Source organism: Balaenoptera acutorostrata, chromosome 9, assembly GCF_949987535.1.
Source record: "Balaenoptera acutorostrata chromosome 9, mBalAcu1.1, whole genome shotgun sequence".
NCBI lineage: Eukaryota > Metazoa > Chordata > Mammalia > Artiodactyla > Balaenopteridae > Balaenoptera > Balaenoptera acutorostrata.
Window position 1 is genome coordinate 30,622,348 of NC_080072.1, and position 26,779 is coordinate 30,649,126.

Sequence of the window (26,779 nt, forward strand, 5' to 3'; positions counted from 1 at the left end):
AAGTGTGATGATGCCTTCAAAGTGCTGAAAGAAAATGACTGCCAACTAAGAATACTTTACCAGAAAAGCTGTTTTTCAGAAATGAAGGACAGATAAAGACTTTCTCAGACAAACAAAAGATGAGGGAATTCAACACTGGACCCGCCTTACGAGAAATGCTAAAAGGAGTTGTTCAAGCTGAAATGAAAGACACTAATTAGTAACATGAAAACATATGAAAATATAAAACACACTGTTAAAAGTAAGTATATAGACAAATTAAGAATATTCTAATACTCCAATATGGTGGTGTGTTAATCACTTAACTCTAGCCTAAAGGTTAAAGGATAGAGTATTAAAAATAAATATAGCTACAATAATTTGTTAATGGATATGTAATATAGAAAGATGTAAATTGTAACATTAAAAACATAAAAAAGGGAGAGAGAAGAGTAAAAGAGAAGAGTTTTTGTATGCAATCGATGTTAAGCTATTATCAGCTTAAAATAAACATATCTATAAGATTTTTTATGTAAGGTAAACCATAAAGCAAAAACCTATAGTAGTTACACACAAGATAAAGAGAGGAGAATCAAAGCATACCAGTAAGGAAAATCATCAGTTCACAAAGAAAGACATGAAGGGAGGAAAAATGAGAGAAAGGAATTACAAAACAGCCAGAGAACAACTACTAAAATGGCATTAGTAAGTCCTTATCTATCAGTAATTACTTTAAATGTAAATGGATTAAACTCTTCAATCAAAAGGCATAGAATGACTGAATGGATATATGACAAGCATCATATCAACAGTGAAAGGTTGAAAGCTTTTTCTCTAAGATCAGGAACAAGAGAAGGGTGCCCACTATCCCTACTCCTATTCGACATAGTACCAGAAGTCCTAGCCAAAACAATTATGTAAGAAAAAGAAATGAAAGACATCCAAATCAGAAAGGAAGAATGAAAGTGTCTGTTTGCAGTTGAAATGATCTTATACATAGAAAATGCTAAAGATTCCTCAAAAAATGTTTTAGACTCAGTAAAGTTACAGAATACAAAATCAACGTACAAAAATCAGCATCATTTCTACACACCAACAATGAACTATCTGAAAAAGAAATAAAGAAAACCATTCACTTAGAATAGCATCAAAAATAAGAAAATACTTAGGAGTAAATTTAACCAAGAAGGTGAAAGATCTACATATCAAAAACTATAAAACACTGATGAAAGAAATTAAAGAAAACACAAATAAGTGGAAAGATATTCCATGATCATGGATCAGAAGAGTTAATATTGTTAAAATGCCCATATTACCTACACCAAAGCCATCTATAGATTCAATAATCCCTATGAAAATTCCAATGGCATTTTTCACAGATATAGAAAAAAGAATACTACAATTTATACAAAACCACAACAGACACTGAATAGCCAAAACAATCTTGAGAAAGAACAAAGCTAAAGGCAAAACATTGACAGGGGAATGGATAAAGAAAATATGTATACATTATATATATATGTATACATATAATACATAAATTAATTTAAAATATATAAAATATATTTGTACATGTATATGTGATATAAATATTATATATATAATAAGTTTATATACACACACAATGAAATATTATTCAACCGTAAAACAAAAGGAAATCCTGCCCTTTGTGACCTGGATAACCTTGAGGGCACTATGTTACATGAAATAAGTCAGACAGAGAAGGACAAATACTGTATAATATCACTTTTATATAGAATCTAAAAAAGCCACACTCATAGGAACAGAAAGTAGATTGGTCAATTCCTGGGGCTAGGGGCAGGGAAAATGAGGAGATGTTGGTCAAAGGGTACAAATTTCCAGTTATAAGAGGAATAAGTTCTGGGGATTTAATGTACAACACCGTGACTGTAGTTAACAATGCCATACTATATACTTGAAAATTGCTGAGACAGTAAATCTTAAATGTTCTTACCATAAAAACAACAGAAACATGGTAATTATGTGAGGTGAAGGTTGTGTTAACTAACCTTATTGTGGTATTCATTTTGCAATATATATGTGTATAAAATCATCACATTGTATACCTTAAGCTTAAACAATGTTATGTGTCAATTATAGCTCAATAAAGCTGGGGTAAAAAAGATGAATACACCATAATCCACGACCTGGGATTGATACACTCAAAAGGAATATCATAAAACATCAGGACAGATGCTAACAATATATTTGGTAATGTTTAAAATATATTCTTTTTAAAAATTTAATAAAAAAGGAATAGAAGAATACCTTGTTAACATAAACATGCATATCTGACAAAATAAAGATCATATTTACTGATGCAGCTCTACCAGTATTCTCCTTAAGGTTCAGGGAGAAGAAATTTTTGCCCACTATTATTTAACATTTTTCTAGGTAAAATATGGAAGAATACATAATGGGTTGTTAACATGGGTTATTTAGGGTGGAGAGATGCTGTGGAATAGGGGAGAAAAAAGGGGGAAAAAGGCAAACAGAAAAAAAAATTTTTTTTAATCTACAAGGAGCATGCATATGATTATATTTATGTAAACATGTATCAGCATATCTATGTATCTATCTATCTATCTATCTATATATATATACATACACATAATCAAGTTAAACTATCCTCAAAAAATAATAATAATAACCACAGAAACTGCTATCATGTTTTCTAGCAATGCTTCTCAAACTGTACTGGTGAAAGGCCAATCTTTTATCTTCCCTTTATCATGGTTAGATAATTTTAAACAATACAATAAAAATGAATTGCTAAAAGAGTGTCACAACAACAATGGATGTCACAAACATGTCAAATTGCTCTAACAGTTTCTAAATGTTTGCTTTTAATTTTTATTCTTATCTTACTAGAGACCAGGATCAGTCTATGGGCTGTTTTACACAAAGGAAGACCCAAAACATCCTCTTCTCTTGGACAGAAAGATTCAATTTCAAAATGAAGCTAATTCTCTTTAAATGAATCTATATATATTATTAAATCACCTTAAAAGTTCCCAAGAGTTTTTGGAGCTATATTGATTCCAAATTCACATGAAAAAATAAACCAACTGATTTTGTCGAAAATAACTCTGGAAATGAAGACCAATGATGAGGGATTAGACTTACCAGCTATGAACATATTTTAGATCTACAATAATTGAAATAGAACAATAACGGTACATGAATAGACACACAGATCAATGGAATTATAATAGAAAGTCCAAATATAGATGCAAACATTTTTAGAAATTTAATTTAGATAAAGTTGGCCCTTCAAATAAGAGGATATATTAAAGACTGGATTATTAAAAATTAATGTTGGGACAATATGGAAGAAAATAGACTTGGATTTGTATATCAATTATTATAGAAATTATATGTTTATACAAAATATTTTCATTTAAAATATTAATCCATAAATTCTCTAGAATAAAACACAGGGTTTTTAAAAATAATCTCAGTGAGAAAGGCCTTTCTATGTAAGATACATAAACTAAGAGGTGATTTAAGAAAAGTGTGGTCAGTTTACCTACACTTTAAAAATTTGCATAGTAAAACAAACACGTTAAATAAAATTAGAAAGTAAACTGCAAACTGGGAAAAAATTGTAACTCATATCACAAAAGTTTCAATTATTTATATGTAAATAATATCTACAAATCAATATAAAACATAATAACAATGCAAAAAGTAGTCAAATGCTATTAACAGTTCACAGAAAATGATAAATGAATAAATCTTAAATATATGAAAAAATGCTCATCTTTACCCTTAAAAAGAGAAGTATAAATTAAAATAATAATGAATTACCATTTTGATCTTTGGCAAAAATCAAAAAGTTCAGTAAGGCATTGTGTTGAAAAGAGCATGGGAAAAACAGTACTCTTCTTAACTGTTAATGGAAATATATAGCATTATATAGATAACTTGTCAATATTTATTACAAATTTCAAGATTTACATACTCTTTAAATCAGTACTTCGATGCTTAGGAATATCCTGTAGATAAAATCCCACATGGTAAAAATGATATTGTATAAATGATATTTATTGAAATATTTTTATCATGAAAATGTTTGGAAAAAAATAAAATCCCTTAGACAGTGAATTAATTAATTTAATGAGGGCACATCCATGCAATGGAATATTATATGGCTAATAAAAAGAATGAGGCATTTCTCTCTATATATATCCATATGAAATAATCTCAAAAATATATTGTTCAATGTTAAAGCAAGGTGAGGTAAAATATGTAGATAATGCTAACATTTATGTCTCACAATGTGTACACACATAGGTAATATATATTTGCATATATGTAAGATGTATCTTGACAGATTATATAAAAATAGCATCAGGGGAGTGAAACAGTGTGGCCTAGCAAAAGAGGTGGAAGAGAGACTTAACTGTAGACCCTTTTACAACTTTTGGATTTTTGCACCATATTTATGAATTAACAATTTAAAAAAACAATTTATTAAAACACATAAAACATAAAAAATATAAAGTACAAGTAATAATACTATAAGTAAGCTTTGTATACAATATAAATTAAGTGATATTCTCTCTGAAGGTGGCAGTTTCCTCATCTGTAAAATAATTTTGATCCCTGTGGACCTTTCTAACTATAAAAGTTCATGTCTATGTTATGGAATGTTCTTGAGAATGACACACATATATTATATTTTTGGATAACAACATATGCTGAGGGAGTTAGTTATGAAATACTTAACTTCTTGTATTTTGTAAATGTCAATCAAAGCAGTCAAATGCAATAAAAGCTCAAGTGAGTTAAAATTAAAATCAAAATTGCAGTCTTGAACTTGATACTGTTCGCCCAGGATTTTTAGCTGGCCTCTAATTATTTGGGTCCTAAGAGAAACAAATCTTATCAGATATTTGAATTAAAAGGATTTATTTGGATATGACCAGAATACAAGTTACCAATATTATATATCTGTTGGAGAATAAATGAATGAATGAATGGGTGAGTCACAAATAAATGTACCTTATTATTAGGAAAGGCAAGGTAATTAGTTGAATCAAAGAACAGAGTTAAGGGGCCATTCAGGATCAAGATTCTGAATGAACAGAGCTCCATCCGGCCTCCCTACAGGCCCCTGGGGATCAACCTCAAGTCTTTTCCAGCCCTTTAAATTCTTTTAATGGTTTCTGTTTGTTGTTAGGATAAAGTCCAAATTTCTTAACATGGCATTCAGTGGTCTTGTGACATTACTAGTGCTTACTCTAGAGACTCATTTCACATTACTCTCCTTCTTCCAATCCACACTTTAGCCATTTTAAACTTTCACTTCCTTGAATGTACCACGTTCTCACTTCCTTCTGAATCTTTGAACTTATTTTTTCCTGTGCTGACCCTCAACCCACTTCATTTCTCCTCTGGCTTATATTATATTTTGGTTTCAATGTTAACATCAGTTCACCCATGAAACCATTCCTGACCCCCTAGACTATTCAAAGTCTCCTTTGCCTGTGTCCTCATCCATAGCATTACATATACCTCTTATCCTAACGTCACAATTTAATATAATTACCTGTATAATCATCTTTTGTCTCCACCAGTCTAAGATCTATGAGTATGTGTCTCATTTATTACCCTTTCTCCAAAATCTAACACAACTGTCTGTCACTATACTATTTCAAACTGCTACCCCTAACACACACACACACACACACACAATAACCCACTTTTTTGCCTCATTTTTCTCCATAGTTTTTTTTTTTTTCATTTAACTTATTGTATTTTAACTTCTTCATTTTATCATCTGTCTTCTCCCACTGTTATGAAAACTCCATAGGGCAGGGATTTTTCTCCATTTTGCTCATTGTTCTCTCCCCAGAGACTAGTACAATGTCTGGCACATAATAGACACCCAATAAACTTTCTTAAATGAACAAATAACTGAATGAATGATGATAGATGTCAAGAAAACAACTGTGTTTTGAATGAATGCATCATGCCAACAGGCAAGATTGAGAAGTGGTCTATACTTAAGATGAGTTAGTTTGGATCCTCAAGGCTAACAAATACCATATTCCCACTTAATCAATAACTAGACCCTCCTGGAGAGCTAAAAGATGGTTCTACTCCATATCTTCACCTGATTCCACTTTAAGGTTAAAGCTTTGGTCTTATTCCTTTTGAACCTACAGCTGCACCAGAACAGTGCTTTGCATATACTACACAAGATACTCAGTAAATACATGTGGAAAAAAGTAAATGGAATCACCAATACACTTTTGGTATTGTTATAATTTTAGGAGCTACTGAAATAGAATGATTGCCTGTAAGACAGTTAGGTGGGGAGAAGGTAATTCTAAACTTTGGCCCTGGCTGAAAGGTTCTTTGAGGGCAGCTCATGTCCTCATAATTCCCACACAAACACTGGAGAGGCTTAATGATAACATAAGTCTAATTTTGACTGTATACAGTTAGAGATACCTATAAGCAAACATCCCACTGAAGGTTACAAATCATGTTGAAATCCAAGGCTGTTCCCATTGACTGGTGAAAGAGGGAAGAGGAGAAATTTATTCTGAGCTACCACACCAGGCACAGTCAAGACTCTTGTTGGATGCTTTAACCAGTTTTTACTGGACACTGAAAAGAGAGCATTCATCACTAGAACCCAGGTTTGGAGTGTCTTCTTAGCAATGGGCAGAAAAGAGTTATTCTTCTTACACATCCTATCAGCTCATTATAGTCAGCTGGAATCTATCTCATTCCAAAGTTCCAGATGCCTTCCCTCTGAGAAGCAGAAGGGAAGTTGGAATTTTACAGGAATTTTAACCTGTAAGTTACTAATTACAGGTCAAAATTTGCTTTATCCACAGTTAAAACAGAATATCCTTCTCTTACCCCTTTCCCCTATTGATACAGGCAGTCCCAACTGAGAAAGAGTTAAGACAATATATTTCCTTGAGACATCTCTATTTCCTGCCACCTCTATTTCAGAAGTCAATGGATTTCATAAGACGTTGCCCAGAGTTAGCCAGTAGCACTTTCAATAAATGCTTGATACACTTATTTTGGAAGGAAAAGTTTGGAGAGAATTTGAACTGAATTGCCCAGAATAAAGGGATTCACAGAGTCTACTGACTTCTAAAGAAAACACTGCATGTTATGTATCATATCCAAGGGGTGTTGAACTAAAAATGATGAGACATTTGCCTGAGTCTTATTCTTGATAGTTTAAATTTTTCAATCTATGGAGAATTCTTACCAGTAATTATTCAAAACCAGCTGCCATAGGAGCCACTGTGACCCTATTCCCACCCTTGCAGGGAACACTGTGGTTCTCTGTTGAATCTGGATATTTGCTTCTAAAGAATGCAACACCAGTACTGCTCTATGCCTAGTCATGGAACTAGCACTTTCTGTCAATTTCTCCACAGTTCCTAAGATGTGAAAATTGAAATAATTGACATCACGATACCAGACCAAAGAACTCCAGAACTGAATAAACAGCACATTTGTGTACCCCAAAGCACTATCACATTACTGAAATATGATGATAAAAACAAAAAAGCATTTTTTACAAGTACAGATATGATATATAATTAGGCACGATCTTTCTGACCATAGATTACCGTGCTTTGCCATTCTTCCCAAACATGTCTCTGGCCAATTTTCCACCAGAAAACCCTTTCGAAGGCACAAAGGAGAAACAGCAGAGAAGTAGGACATAAATACATGCATGTGTATGTACATATATAAACTAACTAACTTTGAAAGGGGACAAGGTAACACAGTCAAACAGATGAAAATTCTGGAGAGAACTCTGTATGTGAGGACAATTCCCAGGGAAAACAGATGATGAGTTGTTAGAAATAGCCTGAAGGTGGAGGAGAGAAGACGTGAATCCACTGGCCCTGGGATGTAGGATAAGATACAGCTGAGAATGGTAGGATTTAGAGCAAAATGTCTCAAACAAAGAACTTTATAAATTCTAAAAGTAAATTGACCTTCAGCTCCCATCAGGAAGATATTGTGTAGCTTAAATATTATGAGGTTCCTTCCCTCTCTTAGACAATTTTGGTCTCTTTTGCATTTTTCACTCTTCAATGCCATATCAAATCCATGTGGCAGATTAACCCTGAACAGTTGAGAAATTATTTCTTTTGCAAGTTTGAAATTCACTGATGTTATGAAGTTTTCACTATATATGTTAAGGTGTTTAACACCTGTATCATTGCTAGATCTAAAAAAAGAATGTCAACATCTTCTGATGTTTTCATTAAAAAAAATAATTCCTGAATCTAAAGTAATGAAAACCAAAAAGTCCAAAGTCGGTTTTATTTTAACAACCATGGAAAGGGTGTTAGTAGTCTTTTCCAGTGAATCTAAAGGTTCATTCAATTCATTGACAATGAGTGGGTAAATCTGAGGAGTTTCTATAGATTACCCTCTGAGGGTAAGCAAACCAATACCGGGTGAATGATGATACAACTACTGGGACATATTTTGCCATTTAAAAATCCACCACAAGACTTAATGTCTTAAAACAAGAAAGATTTGTTATTTGTCATAATTCTGAGAGTTAACTGGGCAATTCATAGTGGGCCAGTTCAGATGGGGCTGAATGGTGTTGGATGGCCTCACTGACATGACTGATGATTGAATCCATGTTAACTACAGTGATGGAGATAACTTGGTCATGTATCTTTCATCATCCAAAAGGCTAACACAAGCTAATTCATGTGGTGGTGGGCTCAGTGCTCCCCAAAATAGCAAGAAGATAAACTCCAAAGTGCAAGCACTTTTCAAGACTCTGCTTGCGTCGCATTTGCTAAGAACCCTTTGGCCAGAGCAAGACATGTGGCCAACCCAGAAGCAAGGGGTAGAGAAATAGACTCCACCTGTCTTGATAAAAGTTGCATTGTTAAAGGCATGCATACAGGAAGGAGAAAAGTTTGGGGTCCTTTGGCAATCTACCATAGGAACAACAGAGGAAGGACGGCTTGTGAAACTGACCTCATTCTAGGTACCCTACAGAAAGCCAGTGTCCAAAAATTGTTTTAGAAGACTTTTTGTTGTTTCTTGGTACTGGAGATTACTCTAGAATTAGAAAGATATTTTCCTACTGTGATTCAGGACATATTACAAGTCATTATCTTTCCAAAAAGAAACTTTGATGTGTAAATGAGTACAAACATAGCCCAATGGAAGACAATGGAAATCTCCTGGGTAGAGAAGAGATGCTGTTAGCTAGTTGGAGCCTAGCAACTCCTGGACTGTAGTCTTTCCATCTGGTGTCACTTGCCCTACATTGCGAACCCATCTAGTTTAGGCTTGAGATGTTAAAGAAAGATCTAAATACAAAGTCTCACTAATAAAATAGAAAAACAAAACAGTACTAAAGAAATATGTTTATTTGGTCACAACAGCTAAACCTGCTATTAGGTTTAGTAACATACCCTAACGGATTTAGATTTTTGACCCATTTAGGATCCTGTATTCTATAAATTTTAAAAGACTACTTAAATAGTAGTTCCTTTACTGTTAACAATATAATTCATGGTTAATGGTAATTTCTTTACCATTAACAATATAATATTATATTCATTTACCCTCTATAATATAATTCACAGTTTTAAACCTCAGACTGATATCATGTTTTTCTATTGTTCAAAGAATAGTCTTTATGAGCTCAGGACTTTCTTGGATTGATGACAGAGGGTGATCAGCACATTCTACAATGAAACAAAGAGATCCTTCTACATCTGAACATTCATAATGAAAGCCAGTCAAATTTGAAAATATTTTCTTTCACTTCAATCAGATTTTACTGGATTTGCTGCTTTATGAGTCTATTCCCATCTGGTCTAGGTTCTTTCTAATTTTCTAAAATAATTCAACTAACAATACTTTTCAGTCCTGGAACTTCAAAGAACATTAACACTTTAAGAAAATGTAATTAACCTCTAGTTCAGAGATATTTGAAAGGTTTATCTCATTTGTGACTCAATTTAGTAGTTGCTGCCAAAACACTGTATTGAGAAGGATTCTGAGGTCATGTCTGGTCTCAGGAGAAAAGAATACAGTGATTGATTAATGATGTTTGCTACGGAAACTAGCATAAAGACAATGGAACTTATCTTGCTCTAAATCAAACTTGTCATTTTAAAGACTGAGGAACAGGCAGCAAAAGGGACTTATCCAAGGTCTCACAGTATTCAAGGATAAAAAAGTCCAATCTAAGAACCCATCATGACTTCAAAGCCAATATTTATTTGGACATTTGTCATTCCTCAGCTGACCATAATCCACTTCCCACTATTTTTATCAGTTCCTTGCTGTGTGCCAACATAGTTGGAAGACAATTCCCAGTGCTTGCTTCCCATTGCTGTTCCTCTCTCAAACCACAGAAGCTGGGACCTTCCTCTACCACTCCTGGCTGTACCACAGAAGAAGCCAATGAGTTAGGCTTTGTTGATCTGGCCTTTGTTCTGGAACTCTGAATCTTGGATGGATAGTGCAAAAACTGAGGAAATGTAGGGGAAATCAGATGATTCCAACCATCACAAGAGCCCATGAATCATACAGTTGCTGTGGTATGACTTGGACTGTGCTTCCTGCAGCCTGGCCTGCAAAGCTCCACTTTCTAAGCCTAAGGCTACCAGCCAATTGTCAATTATGGGCATCCCTGCTATTTGTCCAATGCATCTCCTTTTGGCTAAGGCCAGAGATGGTTTTTGTTGCTTCAAACCAGGGACTCTGAATGATGTTTTACTCAGCTCCACAGTCATGAGGAAGTATCAGTGATGGAATGCTTTCCTCAGTCAAGTCATACATTTACACATATAACCTCCAAAATTAAAGAAAATGTGTTCCATTGAAAAAAAATGGAAAATACGGTCATTTGACAATTAAAAACATCTACAACCATGTCATCTCAGATGGTGGAAACAGCACAATTATTCCATGGTGTTGATCTTCAAGTTTCATCAGCATCATCTTATTCTTTCAAAAATAATCATGAAAAAAAGCAAAAATTAAATAACTGAAATGAAACAAAGACTTTCTACACTTAATGAGAACTGCCTGGGAAAAATTCCCTTACTTTTCTCTACCCTATCTATGTTCAGAATATATCACATCTGTTAACTATAGGCTGTAAAGAACATGTATTTCTAAGATTAAAGGCTGGTTTATAGACCTTTGTTCATGTAAGATGTAGCAAACTCATAAAACTCTTGCTACGTACAAAGTCTGCGCTAATGTATTTTTGGCAAATACTATACTCCTAAGCCCTGGTTTACTTATCTGCTGTCAGTAAGAAAAGGTAAGAGGACATGCTGTCCTGGAAACTCATAATGTATTTCCATCACGCTGGTATCACTTTGAGGCCAATTCATAGAGTATATATTACTCTTCTTGGCTATTTACATTAAGACTCCATTAAAAAAAAATTTCCTTTAGCTTTTCTGTCTTCATTAATGAAAAATGCTACATTAAGAAATTTCTGCTTGGTTTTCCTTCCTCTTTCATATAGAGATTCATGTGTAATCTGCAAAGCAGTCTGAAAAGAATGGCATAAGCAGTCAAAATATTTACATATTTTCCTGTAAAATATTTCATAGAAAGATTTAACAGGCATAAGTAAGCTATGACAAGCATGTTCACTTATCTGAATAGAAATACTTTGAGCTGATTTCTTGGCACTGAGAGGAAAGCTGGTTAAGTGACATCTCCTTTTATGGAATGCAATGATTAAACCCATGAGTTGTGTTTACCTTCTCTAAGAGGGTCAGTTTGATATGGAGTTGTTTTCAGTAAAGCTCAGTGTACTCTACCTGAAATTATAGAATATGTCACTAACATCAGTTAAGTAAAGCAAAGCTAAACATTGAAATTAAAACAAAAGAAGAAATAAAAAAACAAGCAAAAGCAATAAACCATCACTACCAAAAACAAACATAAAATTGTATGAAAGTGTAGTAATATATAGATGAATAATTTCACAAAAAACTGAGAAAACAGTGAGTGCTCAAATATTAAGAAATATCTTACATTTGAAGATGAGAAATAGGGTATCTCAAAAGAGGGTTTTAATGAAATGATTTTTCTATAGGATAAATGTAGGGTTTTTTATTGTTGTTTTTTGTTTTTTTGTTCTTCATGAATTGTGAGAGAAATATAACTGGAGAATATTGCCATGATCTCTTGCAAGATCTTTCTTCAATAAAGAGAGGAATGAACGGGGACATTTATTGATCCCAAAAGGTAAATGCCCAAGCTCAGAAACCCCTGTCTACTTCCCAGAGGAGCAAGCTGTAATTTCACAAGCTATGTAGAAGGCTCATAGATTCTCCAATGCTGAAGTCATCAGCATTTCACATCAGAGACTATGCTGAAGGGTGTAAAATGATAAATACTGGGCATCCAGAAGCCCAGATTCCTAACTCATCATGATGACCTGAATTTCACCTCTATTTCCCACTCTTCTTTACCTGGTAGTTGAAGATAATTCCTTTCTCTCAACATTGATTTCCGAAGTGAAATGAGTAAAAAGTTGATAGCATTTGCAAAGTACCCTACTTTGGTAAGGAGTGGTAACTTGGAATAAAAATGCTGGATCCACTTCCTATTATGCCAGAAAGAACTGGCTGCCACAGCCTCCCCACCAAGACTACCATAATATATTGCTTATTGGTAAGAAGCCTCCTTGTTAGCAGCTCTGATCACAGAGGTTTCATTCTAATCTATCTCAAATTGCTCAGCTTGGAAATACATAGGCAATAATTCCTGTCTAGCAGGATTTCAATAGCCTCATAAATTCTACTTTTGGAAAATATTCAAACTAAGATATCTGTTCACATTGTTCACTACCTTATACTCATTTGCACAGAATAAGATGTCAAATTGAGTATCTTAGAAGATGCAGTTCTGGTTGTTCAGCATTTGGATTGATTCTCTGCCATTAAAAAAAAAGAAGAAAGAAAGAAAGAAAAAAAGGGTGGTCAAGTGAGACAGGGCTTCCATCTTAACCCAACTGCTAAGGATTTAGAGGATGACAATCTGCTCATTCCAACATGACTCTCAAAGGAGTTGATGGCACTTGTCAATTTGTGTCTTCAATTTAATTTGTTTTTCAAGGCATTTTTAAACCAAACGGAGTTGTCCCAATTTTTAAAAGTTTAAATGTGTTTTTCTCCCTGAGTTTAGAGATATCTGTTAAATTTTTTTAATAAAAGAGGATATTAAAAAGCAATATGCAAATATTGAACTGTGGTCAAGATTTTTTAAAAACTGAGAGAAAAGAGATAATCATATTTCTCTGAACTTTTCCCACCTAAACTCCTGCATTCTGCCCCAGAAATAATAAGATGGATGGACTATTCTGGGCTATAAAAGAGATTCCACTATTGGGAGACATTTCAACTCTTTGTTTGAACAAGATAAAATATTTTTATAAAAAAATCTCTGTATCTATCACTTTGAAAGGCAGTATGTATATAGGATCAATTTAGAACATGGAGCATAAAGTTTGAAGTCACAGAGATTGAGGCTCTAATCCTGCTTTAGCAAGTCATAGCTGTGTTACTTAATTCTCTGAGCCTCTTTCTTCATCAATAAAATAGGACTAATAATAGTATATATTACATGAGCTTGTTGTGAATATTAAATGAGATGTCAAATGTAAAGTGCCTACTAGTTTATTTTGGATAAGGCACTTAAAAAGTTTTAGTTTTATCAGATAGCTAGATGACAGATAGCTGAATAGGCCAATAACTGTTCTCATGAACCTTTGCCATGGCTGCATACCTACATTCCCTGGGTACCTAGGCTTTATTCACTTTATCTCCCCTGGATTGCTGCCCTCCCAGTGGTAAGCTCATTTATTCTTTTGACATTTACTGCCAGCCCTCTGTGTACCAAACACTGTGATATGTGCCCAGAAGGCAGAAAGAGCCAGATATAGTTCCTGTCCACAAAAAGCTTTCAGATGCATATATGAGAAGGCGCCAGTGGCGGAGGGATGTTGACAGTATTTATAATGTATACAACGATGAGTCATGATAGGGATGTATAGGAGAGACTAATCTGCCTTCTTTGGGGTGGGGTGGAGGACATAGCTAACTATATGGAGAAGACTTCTACTGAGCCGAATATGATTTAGGAATTAATTCCCAGCATAAGGAGCAGCAACACGCAAAGACAGTGACCTCCTGCAAGAACAAGGGGGTGGATGTGCTTAGAATTCAGGGAAGGTTCAAGAAGGTAGTAGTAAGTGTATGGATGGGACATCATCTAGAATTACTGAATTCAAAGCTAGAATTAACTTCATGGATAATAATAAAAGCAATAATAACAGCAATAATTATATACCATTTGTTATGTGCCTGGACATTTTTACATATTAACTCCTTGAATACTTAGAAGCACTCTGTGATATAAATATTATTATGATCCTCATTTTAGAGAAGAGAAAGCCTGAGGTATAGAAAGGTTAAGCCATTTCCCAAAGGATATCCCATCTAGTAAAAGTAGCAGAATTGAGATTCAAACCCAGTCAGTCTAGGTCCTGAGCCAGAGTCTCACACACAATGGTACTCTGTTTCTTTGCTTTTGTGTTTTCAGTTAAAGTAGCTTGTACACAACAAGATAAATGATTGGAGCCCTTGGTGAGTGAGTGACCTCCAGCTAAAGTGGCTTTATCAGCACTACCCTGACAGGCTGCCACTAGAGAAACAAAATTACCTAATTGCCTAGCCGTCTGTAGTTAACAGTAACATTAAACCCTTGCGGCTAAAATTAGACCACAGAGTGTGCTCATGATGGTTGATGAGCAAAGACAGGAAATAAAGCCCAAAACACAAACCAGTGAAGAAACAAGGTATGAAGGCTTTGGCATAACGTCATGCTCAGTGTATCTGTGACCCCTTGGAATCAAACATTCCTTCTATGGGCACCACACAGGTATGCATCTATAAAGTGGTGGAAATTCCCAGCTCAGAATGATGTGAGGATCCAATGTCACGTGTTAACCCTTAGACTGAGACATAGTAAAGAATGGTTGTTAATATTTTTCCTTCCTTTATTCTTTTTTTTACCTCTCCATTTTTTACTTTTTTCCTTCCTCCCTCCCTCTCTCCTTTCCTTCCTTCCTTCCTTCCTTCCTTCCTTCCTTCCTTCCTTCCTTCCTTCCTTCCTTCCTTCCATCTTCATCTTTGTCTTTCTCCCTCCCTCTCTTCTTTCTTCCTTTCCTTACTCTTAATTCTTTCTTCTTAATTACCATCTAGTAACTCTTCCACTTCCCTGAATGGTCTTTTGTCATTGCATCTAGTAATAAAACTTTAGTGACAAAAATAGGGAGAAATACACTAATTCTGAGAATGGTTGATAATTATTCACCGAACTACTGGATGACTTAGGAAAAATTGTGATGTTCTAATGTAATTTTAAAAGCTCAGAATCATGGTCAGTATTGAGCTACAGACATTCCCACTATGAAATATGTTAGCCTCTCAAGATATCAGTTATTGTAATACCACACCCTTGCCCTACCACTCAAGGACAACTGTTTGTTAACTCATGTAATAAGATTACTCTTTAAAAAATAATTTCAACAGTGTTACAATCATAGATTTCAGGGTTGAAAGGTATCATGATAGGAATGCATCCCAGAACTTAGACAAGCTAAGTAGTAGGTCTGAGCTAGAAAAAAATATACATTCATTCTGAGAGGACCTCTCTTTACCTTAAATTTATATATACAATTTATTCAGGGAAAAATACTTTTTATGCTATGCTTCCTCTTAGTTTCATACATACTTATTTAATGACCCATGAATATACATTGCATCCATATTTTTATTTATATACACATGATAGCAGTGGTAAGAATTTTCACAAAACTAATCTTTCCAAGTTTGAAAGAAACTGTTTTGATACCAAAAGAAGTCATAATTTATCTTTTTTTTTTTTTAACATTCTATCCATTAGCTGTTTGTCTTATGAGTGAAAGTATGAAGCAAGTAAGTAATGTATTCATGTGCCATCTCCTTGGGTATATAAAGGTTAAGAAAAATTGATTACAAACAAATGAGATCTATGACAAAGGCAGAGGAGTAAGGTGAGCAGCCCCCCAGATTAATCAGCATATAAATTAATCTTGCTCCCAGACAAAAAGTAGAACAGGAAGCACTGTCATCAATAATCTACTATGGCAAGACAGTCTCCAGGACGAATACTAATGAGTATAAGCAAATAGTAGCTAGATGAGTAATATAAATTCTTAAAAAGTTAAAAGAAAAAGTCTGAACATTTTCTAGTCTGTAAACTATACATATTAAAAATATCTTATTATTATTACCAGCAAAAATGCTATCACAGTAATTGATTACCATTTACAGAGTATCTACAGAGTGCCCCATACTATGCAAAGAACTTTTCATATGTTTTTTTTTCTAGTTTCCACATTCCTTTAACAAGGTAAATATTATTACCTTCGTCTTACAATTCCAGCAACTGAACCTCAAGGAGTTTAAGTGTTGTAACTGCAGATCTGTGACAATGAATCTAGGTCTCTGATTTCAAAGGCTATACACTTTCCACATTGTAGAGAAAGACTGAAAATATTTTTCAAAAGCATATGATTTTAGTGACATAGTCTGTTTTTATAATCCTGGTGCTCACTGACCAATTGTTATCTTCAGTTTATCTCAGAAGTTATACATATTTCTTCCAGAAAGTTCCATACTATCTTTAACTACCTAACTTAAGGTATTCTAGAAATGACCTTCTATAAAAAGATTTGGACAAGTGAAAGGTAGAGATGATAACCTGAGGTACAAACAGTTTCTAAGAGGATGAACTCTCCTAAGGAGGAAAGATTCTTTGATGGTGACCTCACCCCATTTTACTTTACTTTACACAAAGGGTGTTTTCCACAGCCCCCCTTATTCTTCCTCTCTGACTGCCCCTCAATTTTCTTCTGTTAAGAACAAGAGTACATGGAAATTCTATCATTGCAAGCCGAACCAACATGTATAATTATAAAATTTTCTGAGGAAAAAAGTAGCCATGCGTGGCTACTAATTCTTAAATGGACTATCATGAATTAGGGATGTGTAGGAAATTTGCAAAGTTTTGAAATATTGACAATAAAATTGCATATGCTATGATTGAGAAAGAAAAGGAAGAAATTAAATATTTATGTGACTGTGAATAATCTTTTCTCTCTAAATCAGTAAAATACTTTGTAAATTTCAGGTTGCAAAATTATTCAAAACATCCTTGAATAATGTCTTTAAAAAGTGTTTAATAGTTAGAAACTCACATAACTTAAATTTCCAACATGACACATGATGGTATCTATCCATGTAATACTATACTATGTAGTCACCTGTATGGTAATGTAGGACTGTATTTATAAACAAGAAATATACCTACATTAAACTGTTAAGTGGAAAAGTATTATAGATTATAAAAATATTAAACACACTATGAGCCCATTTGAAAAAGCATATTAAAAAGCACATTTTTTTCATTAAGGTAACATAATTTTATAAATTTTGGATGTATGAATTGTTTTGATAGTTAAGTCAAAATCTCTTGAATTTACATATTAAAGGAGAAAATTAATGTGATTATATTAAAATAAATCATAAAATTCAGTAGCCATTCTTTTTTTGTTTGTTTGTTTGTTTATTTGTTTATTTATTTATTTATCTAGGCTGCATTGGGTCTTCGTTGCTGTGTGCAGGCCCCCTCTAGTTGCAGCGAGTGGGGGCCACTCCTCACCACGGTGTGCGGGCCTCTCATTGCGGTGGCCTCCCCTGTTGCAGACCACGGGCTCCACGTGCCCAGGCTTCAGTATTTGCAGCATGCGTGCTCAGTAGTTGTGGCACGTGGGCTCAGTATTTGAAGCGTGCAGGCTCTAGGGCACACGGGCTTCAGTAGTTGTGGCACGTGGGCCCAGCAGCTGTGGCTTGTGGGCTCCAGAGCTCAGGCTCAGCAGCTGTGGCGCACAGGCCCAGCTGCTCCGCAGCATGTGGGATCCTCCCGGACCAGGGCTCGAGCCTGTGTCCCCCGTGCATTGGCAGGTGGACTCTCAACCACTGCGCCACCAGGGCAGTCCCGGGAACAGTCTCTTGTGGGTTCCCCAAGGCCTCTCCAAGCATCTTCTCAATGCTTCTCATTATGGCCACTTTCTGATGGGCTTTGAGAGGATATTCAGTTCTCTTAGGGATGGAGGCCCCCTTATACCAGAAGTACACAGTGATGGTAATGCCCCCATTTAGTAATGACTCTGTGTGATGCCACCAGTACATTGAGATGTAAAGAACGTCACCAGGGCCAACCACTGTTTCGTAACCAACCACGTTCTGGAAATTGGGGAACCTCTTGTAGTCAGGATTGTCAAAGTCCACCTGGCTCTGTCTGTCACATGGATGATGAACAGGATATGGGTAGAGGCACTCAAACTGATCCAGAGGGAACAAAATGCATCGCTTGTAGCCTTTTATCTGAGCAAAGAAGTTCTGTTGCTCATCATCATGAGCAGGTGTCACATTTCCTTCCATGTCAATAAGCAGCAGGTTAGAGGTCAGCTGCCCCCAGCCACGCTTTCCCTGTTGCTTATTAATCCAGTTCCAGTGAAAACCCAAGAAGTCCATGACAGTCTTCCTGCTCACAGTGTCGTTGAGTGTTTGCTGCAGATACGACCTCTCTTCACCTCCTCACTGCTGTATATTCTGCAGTTTCTCAACAAACTCATGAAATTTCATGTTTTCCCTATTGGACCTCAGCTTAAAGTTCTGGAAATGAGCCATCACCTTCTCATCATAGTGCAAGAACTTGTGGGTGCTGGCACTGTACACAGAGAAGTCTCTGTTGTCAATATTTTCTTGCAGTTATTCAAGGCCCCATTTTAGGGCAGGATACACAAGATTTGTGTCTGTCAGCACCACAGGTTCCTCATTCTCAATAAGCTCCTCTGCCCCGGGGTTGCTCTGACGGAGATGCAGGATGGGCCGGGTCGGGAAGGTATAACTGAATAGTTGGGACTCATCCCTGGCGGGGCCGGGGGCTTCAGCCTCTTCCCGGGGTTCTCCAGAGCCCGAGGCCGCAGCCTCCACTGCAGTCGCTGCTCTCTGTAGCCATTCTTAATACATAATGCATATTAACATTAAATTTTGGCTTACAAAACCCAAAAGTTGATATTCAAATCCCCCCTTCCCAACAGCTGACAGACTCTTAAACTACATTTATGTTATGTTATGTTATGTTATATGTTATATTTAGGGTGAGGGTCCAAGTAACCCAAAATAAAACAGCAACTGGTAAGCTTAATTTACTGTGATTGCATGAAGAATTCAAAATTTTAAAAAGAAACTGGAGAGATTATTTTTAAATACATATGGAAAAAATAAATATGTAGTAATTTCTAAGAAACTTTTTGAAAAAGAGATGAGAGTAAATACCCTACCACATATAAAATTTACTATGCTGGTTACTGAAATGAAAACAGCATTTCATTAGCGTAAGCAAAGACCAGAAACAAAGTAAAAGAACAGAAGATAATTGAAAAATAGAAGATGGAGTTCAGGGCTGCCCAAAGAGTTAGCATTTGAAGAGGAGAAGCCTGGAGAGTGAGGAAGTTCAAAGAAGAAACCCAAAAATCTGCATTCAACTCCCCCTTTCCCAACTGCTGACTGACTCCTAAACTACATAAATATATAAAAATAATATATATTATAAATATATATAAATAATATGTAAATTCTATTATATTATTTATAGAGTGAGAGTCCAAATAACCCAGAATAAAAAAGCAAATGGGGGCTTCCCTGGTGGCGCAGTGGTTGAGAATCTGCCTGCTAATGCAGGGGACACGGGTTCGAGCCCTGGTCTGGGAAGATCCCACATGCCGCGGAGCAACTGGGCCCGTGAGCCACAACTGCTGAGCCTGCGCGTCTGGAGCCTGTGCCCCGCAACGGGAGGGGCCGCGATAGTGAGAGGCCCGCGCACCGCGATGAAGAGTGGTCCCTGCACCACGATGAAGAGTGGCCCCCACTTGCCGCAACTAGAGAAAGCCCTCGCACGAAACGAAGACCCAACACAGCTAAAAAATAAATAAATAAATAAATAAATAAATAAATAAATAATGTAGCTATAAAAAAAAAACAACTTTAAAAAAAAACTTAAGGATAATAAATGGGTGCTTATTCTTAAAAAAAAAAAAAAAAAAAAAAAGCAAATGGGAGGCTTAAGAATGTATCTCAGCAGCCACACCAAGAAAACAAAAATGAAAGTTTAATCCCTATGGAAGTAAAGAAGCATTTGCAAAAATTTTAGTATTTCTCAGTTTTCACCTCAGAAGGGTGCCATCCTAGGATTAAGTGTCATATTCTAGAAGTGAGGACTACGTACTACATGTAAGGGCAAAATTTAAATAGACCTATCTTGACAAAGCCTAAAACTAAGTCTGACCAGGACTATAGTAATCTGCCAGCCATTGTGTACCAGATGAAAAACCTTAACATGCTTTAGAGAAATGTCCATCAAAAGAGTCCCTAAAATGTTTCATCCATCAAGCCAAAAGTTATGAGACATGCAAAAACAAAAACAAAAACAAAACCCACAGAATCAAATAATTGAAAGTAAAAAAAAAAGAGAAAATAGGCAATAGAAATAGACCTACAGATGATTCAGATATTAGAGTTATTCAACAAGGACCTTTAAGTAACTATGATTAATACACTTAAGAAAGTTACAAAAAAATTGGACAAAGTAGAAGAAGAGAGAGAATTTTAAAAGAGAATTATAATTTATAAAAACTGGCCAAATGAACATTCTAAAACTGAAAAATAGAAAATCAGAAATTAAAGATCATAAGAAGTAACAAGCTCAGAATTAATGTGTTAAATCTACAAATAACTATTGAGTAACTACTGGCAGACACTCTTCTAAGAGAAAGGGGTAAAATAGTGCACAAAACAAAATCTCCTTCCCTCTTGGATCTTATGATCTAATGAGGGAAACAGAATATGAACAATATAAGTAAATAAATCTTTTTTAGAAGATGACAACTGAAGGTGATATTACAAGGGAAGGAGACACTAAAAAGTTAACACTTGAATGAAGGAGGTAAAAGTAAAACACATATAAAATCTGAAGAAGGGCCTTCCTGGCAGAAGGAATAAAAAATGTAAAGGTCCCAAGAAGGTGGTGATTTGTCTGCTAAAGGAAAAATAAGGAGTTTAATGTGGTTGTAATAGTAGGAGATGAGATTATTAACCACTGCAAGGACTTTGGATTTTACCCTGAGTGAGATGAGAAGGTATTACAGAGCTTTTAGTGTAAGTGTGACATGATTCAACATCTTGCATTAGACTGTAGGAGTTAAGAACAAAAGTAGGTAGAAAACTTTGCAGTCTATTATAATAATTCAAATAAGAGATGATGGTGATTGAACCAAGATGGCAGTGGTGAAGAAAGTGAGAAATATTTATATTATATTTATATTCTGGATATATTTTTTAATCAATGGCCAACAGGGGATATAAAAGATAGAGGGGACTTAAACGTGACTCGAATTTTTTGCCTGATCAACTGAAGGAAAGGAGTTGCCGCTAGTAAATGGAAAAAACTGAGCATAGAAGGTTTAGGGATAGGGGAATATCGGAGTTGAGTTTTGGAAATGTTGAGTAGGAGATAACTGTTAGACATCTAAGTAGAGATGTCAAGAGCCAAGTAAATATTTGGGTACATGAAACAGGAATTTGGGGAAAAGATCCAGACAGGATCCAAATCCAGGAATTTGGGAGTTATTGACATATAAACCATATTTAAAATAATGAGGCTGGTTGACATTTCCAAGGTGCAATAAGTAGAGACATGTAAAAGATTTAAAATTATTGTTCTCTGAAAAAGAAGAATAAAACAAGGATAGAACATTTGTTTATGGAAAATACAATGGTTTGCTGTTAGGAGTCTCTTTTTAGATACCTTCTCTCATTTTATCTGATAGTACAAGATCATCTAGATAGAATTTTAACACTGAATGATCTTTTAAAATTGAGAGTCATCTTCAGAGGATGCTAGTGAATCAAATTATTTGACAACTGGTAAGTAAAGAGGGAAGTAAAAATCAGGCATCTATTCTGCTTTTCCTATCAAACTTTACCATGCAGTAACCAAATGATAAGTAAGAGGAAAGTTTTCCTTAATAAAAGTATCCCAACTAATAATACAGAAGAAAAACTGAATTAGAATAGCATCATTTGACATCCCCTAATTATTAATGGATCTAGGCATTGAGAATCAATTACAGCTAAATTATAAAAAGAGAAAGAAAATGACAACATGGGCCTCCTGATCCAAATAGCCCCATCAAAAAATAAAATAAATCTAACCTAAATCTTCTCAAACCACAAGGTCCAACTACCAATTCACAGGAAATTCAAAAGTCTGAGGGATGAGTTAAGTTGATTGTTTAGAGGGGAGGAAGGAAGAATTGGGTTCTTCTGAAATGACATGAGCAATTTTGATAAAGAAGGTAGCATTTGAGTTAGACTCTGAATAGTAATTATGATTTCAAAAAGAGAAGGGATTTAAAGGGGTTTTTCATGTTGCAGGAATGATCTGAGCAAAGACAGGGAAAGTGTGATATATTTGTGACAAGGCCAATTGTCTGGGTGGCTGAGGAAGAATCTTAGCAGAATAGTGAAACCTTGCTTGAAAGTGAAGATGGGAGTGCGTGTGTTTATGTGTTTCCCTTAACTGTACTTGCTAAATTTTCTAAAATGAACAAAGGGTTGTTATGTAATTATACTTCTATACTTACATAAATTCAAGTTTTAAAAAATGTAATTTAATAGAGCTTTCAGTCAACTAATGGAAGACTTCTAATGCCATGATCAAGTTATTTTACTTTTCCCCTCACCAATCCTGGTTGTGCAACTAAAGATATACTTGGCTGTAACTCTGTTCCATTAAATGTTGATGCTAAGGGTGTCACCAGTCATAAATTTTAGAAAAAAATCAAGTAGCTTTTTCAGGAATCTAAAAATCATTACCATTACTGAAATGTTCAACTTGAAGCCCAGTTTGAGAAATACAAAATTTCTACTTTATCTTCAGGGAGGTCTTCCAAGCATACTTAATGTGGATGCCAATAAATTTTAAAATACATTGTGAATATAAACAGAGTAAATACAGTTTGTATAGGCTCCAATTAAGACAGATATTAAAGCTATAGCTTGATTTCCAAATTGTTCTTCGTCCTGCAGATTGGGGACAATTTAAAACCTGACGATCGATAGAACATGGCAAGCTAGTCAAATGGAATGAGCAGAGACAGATGTGAGAGCGAGGATGAAAATGGAAGGAGTGATCATCTAAGAAGAGGGATAATTTAAAAGACTTGAGAATTGTAAGCACTTAAGAAAAACCCAGGGCTCTCAGTCTCTGGTAGCTGGCAGAGGGAGGCTAAGATAGGGTTCAGGCAGCCAAAGCAGGTCTGCTTAGTCTGTTACCCAAATTGGCTAAGAGCAGACACACTTCAAGGGGTATGAACAATTTTTAACTGAAAAATGGAACTAAGATGTGTTCAAAGAAATGGGGTCCGACCCAAGAATAGTGTTTAAAATCAAGAAATCTGGGGCTTCCCCAGCAGTCCAGTGGTTAAGACTCCACGCTTCCACTGCAAGGGGCGAGGGTTTGATCCCTGTTCAGGGAACTGAGATCCTGCATGCAGCACAATGTGGCCAAAAAAAAAAAAAAAACCTGGGTTCAAGGAGATGTCAACTAGATGGAGAAACAGGATAGGGATCTCAAAACGAGACAAAAGAGATCATCCAACCTTTGAAGCCAGCAAGGATGCCAAGAACTTATTCTTACTGGGTTTTTCTGTAAGGAAAGCAGTTCTGCTGATATAAAGAGGCAATGCCAGAATAAACCCTTACATTTTACCTTAATATGTTCTATCTTGGGAAAATCCACCCCAATTTTGTGCTTTTTCAACCTTTCTTATCGTTATCAATCAACACAAACTTGATGCCAAGTAACAAATATGTATCTATATTTTTCCACACATATGTTATTTGTATAATATGAAATTATTCATGGACATTTGCAGCGTATTTCCTGTTGAGGGCACCATACATTCATTCATCCAACAAATATTAATTGGGTACATACTCTTTGTAAGCTCTTGTAACTGCTGGGTGTAGAGAGGTGAGTAAAGCTAACTTAACCTCTGCTCATTATGGAACACATTCCAACTGAGAGGTGTGAGTATTAAATAAATAAGATTGTAACAAATTCAAGGTAGAGATTTGGAACAATGGGGTGTGACAGTTAGTGACTGAGTGGCTACTTTAGGTTGGGGTGGTCAGGAAGATTTTTGAAGAGGTGGCATTCAAGCTGCATCCTGAATTGTAAGAAACAGCCCTAAGTGAGTGGGTTTCAGTGTCTAGATGAAAGACAAGGAATAAAAAAAAAAATTAGGTTTTGTGATCGGATACCTTGGAAAATGTTTGGGAAAACCACAGGTGTTTGAGTCAAATCTCATATGTACTTTGAGCCCCTCTTTTCAGAAGCGTTTCTAAAAGAAAGATGCCCAGAGAGAGATTTTTTTTAAAGTTTGGAATCTTCTCTAAGGGAGAAGTATCAAGAATGACTACTAACTTGAAATGAAAATGTAGATTCTGCAGAGCAAAAGAGATAAAGCCTTCATGTTTTGATTGTACAAGCTGAGTTTCACAGGTGAATTTGATACTTGGTAACATCCCCCGCATGCCCGAATGAAATAAATGAGAAATGCAGGAGATGAAGGTACAAATCCAATTTCCCTTTTGCAACAAGACAGAGTCAGTAAGTCTCTGCTGCTTTCTTCATTTGAAAACTCATCCATATTTTATCTTCCTTCATAAACAATGTTTAGATAAACCCAGTGAATAATGGGGTTGAAAGGAAATTTTAAAGGTCATCTTGTGTATACCCCTGGCTTCAGGCAAGATTGCATTTATGCCCACCCAAGAAGCTGTCGTCTTTTCTGTTAGGTTTTGTTTTGGATAATGTTTATTTTTTCCAGGGGGGAGTTGGGTAGGGAGGACAGTAATGAAGAACACGTTTGCCTTAAAAGTACAAGCAGAGTTATTTTTAACGTAGGAGCCCTCCTCTCCCTGTTATGCCAGGGGCAGAGTATTCTCCAAATGCCTTATACACTTACTTTCAGCTCTAAATGTATTTGTGCAAATCTCATGAATCATCAAGGCTTTTGAAAATATTTATAGGGAAAGAAACTCTACCCTTTTCATTAGAGTGAGTAAAACTCACATTTGTATCTCGCTATTGTTTAAGGAGAACAATGGATGGGTGGATGAAAGAGAATGTCAGCTGGATCAACAAACAGCTGTTCCAACAGAAGTCCTGCTACCCTATACAGCAGAGCAGTACTAATTGCTGCCTTCCCTGGAGTCTCTAAAGATGCTCGATCGGCATTTAGTACCCTGTTTAACTAAAATCAAAAGTTAGGGCTGAAATGAGACTTTCATCATTATGACTACTTCACCTCCAGAGAGAAAGCTGTAGGCCTTTAAAACTTTCTTTATCTGATCTCCCAAGAAGACTCCACCACCTTCCAAGGCAATATATTCTAGTGTCCTCTTCAAATGACCTAACTGAAACTTATAACCGGGTGGTCTCATGTCCAGGCTTTGATGGAAGCAGGGACTCTCATATTATGTATAAATATATACTCCTTATAATATTCATAGGCTCTTGCAATATTATTTTCTCTAGGTCACAGAAATCAAACTTCTTCTGAAGGCAGTGTGGTACTGGGTAAAGGTTATAGGAGTTGGACTCAGTTCTGGATGAGAGTCTTGGCTCTTCCATTGACTAATTGGATGAGCAGCTTATTTGAGACCCAGTTTACTCAACTTTCTCAAAGGATTGCTGTGAGGATCAAATGTGACAATGCATAAATCATTTATAACAACATGCCTAATCCATATTAGATGTCAATTTTTATCACTGCCTACCCACCTTTTTCCTTTATCAATGGATGTTTTCCAAGTTTTTATATGTTCTTTAAGTCATAGAGTATATATAGAGGTTCAGTCATCTAAGAACCATAAATAATCCAGAAAACTTTATACTTCATTACCAATTCACATGTGTCTTACTTAATTAACAATAGAGCATGGGGATTTCCCTGGAGATCCAGTGGTTAAGACGCTTGCATTGCAGGGAGCACGGGTTTGATCCCTGGTTGGGGAACTAAGATCCCGCATGTGTGGCACAGCCAAAAAATAGGAAAAATAAATCAGTTAAAAAACATGAAAAAAAAACCCCAATAAAGTATGAATATTATGAATTCATATTTTTCTTTTGATCCAAAATGATCTACAAATTATTTTCTGGGATCTTCTTAAAGCTTGTCCTGTGTAATATACATTCAGAGATTATTTTTCTTTTCTTTACATAGTAATTATAAACAGTATTGAATCACATCTTCACATTTCTCAAATTCCTAAGATATTTTAAATATAAATCCTTTTCTTTTGGAGTCAGGCAAAATATTATTGGCTGTAACAGTATTGCTGGTCACCATTCTGTCATCTAGATTATAAATAAAAATAGCAAATAGGGCCATTGTAAGTACCAATTTGGGTAGAACACAATATATTTTGTGGATGCAATGACTAAAAAGGTGCTTTCAGACCAAGTTTTCTTCTACTTATGAGTCATGCCACAATTTTTTTCTTTGACTTGCCTATAATGTGCCAGGCACTGTGGCAAT

General features: G+C 35.4%; 1 pseudogene; it reads right to left on the reverse strand.

The window, feature by feature from the left end:
- LOC103010196 (hypoxia-inducible factor 1-alpha inhibitor-like) overlaps positions 1 to 25,682 on the reverse strand; it is a 76,729-nt pseudogene extending 51,047 nt beyond the window's left edge.
- Between the last annotated feature and the right edge of the window lie 1,097 nt (positions 25,683 to 26,779).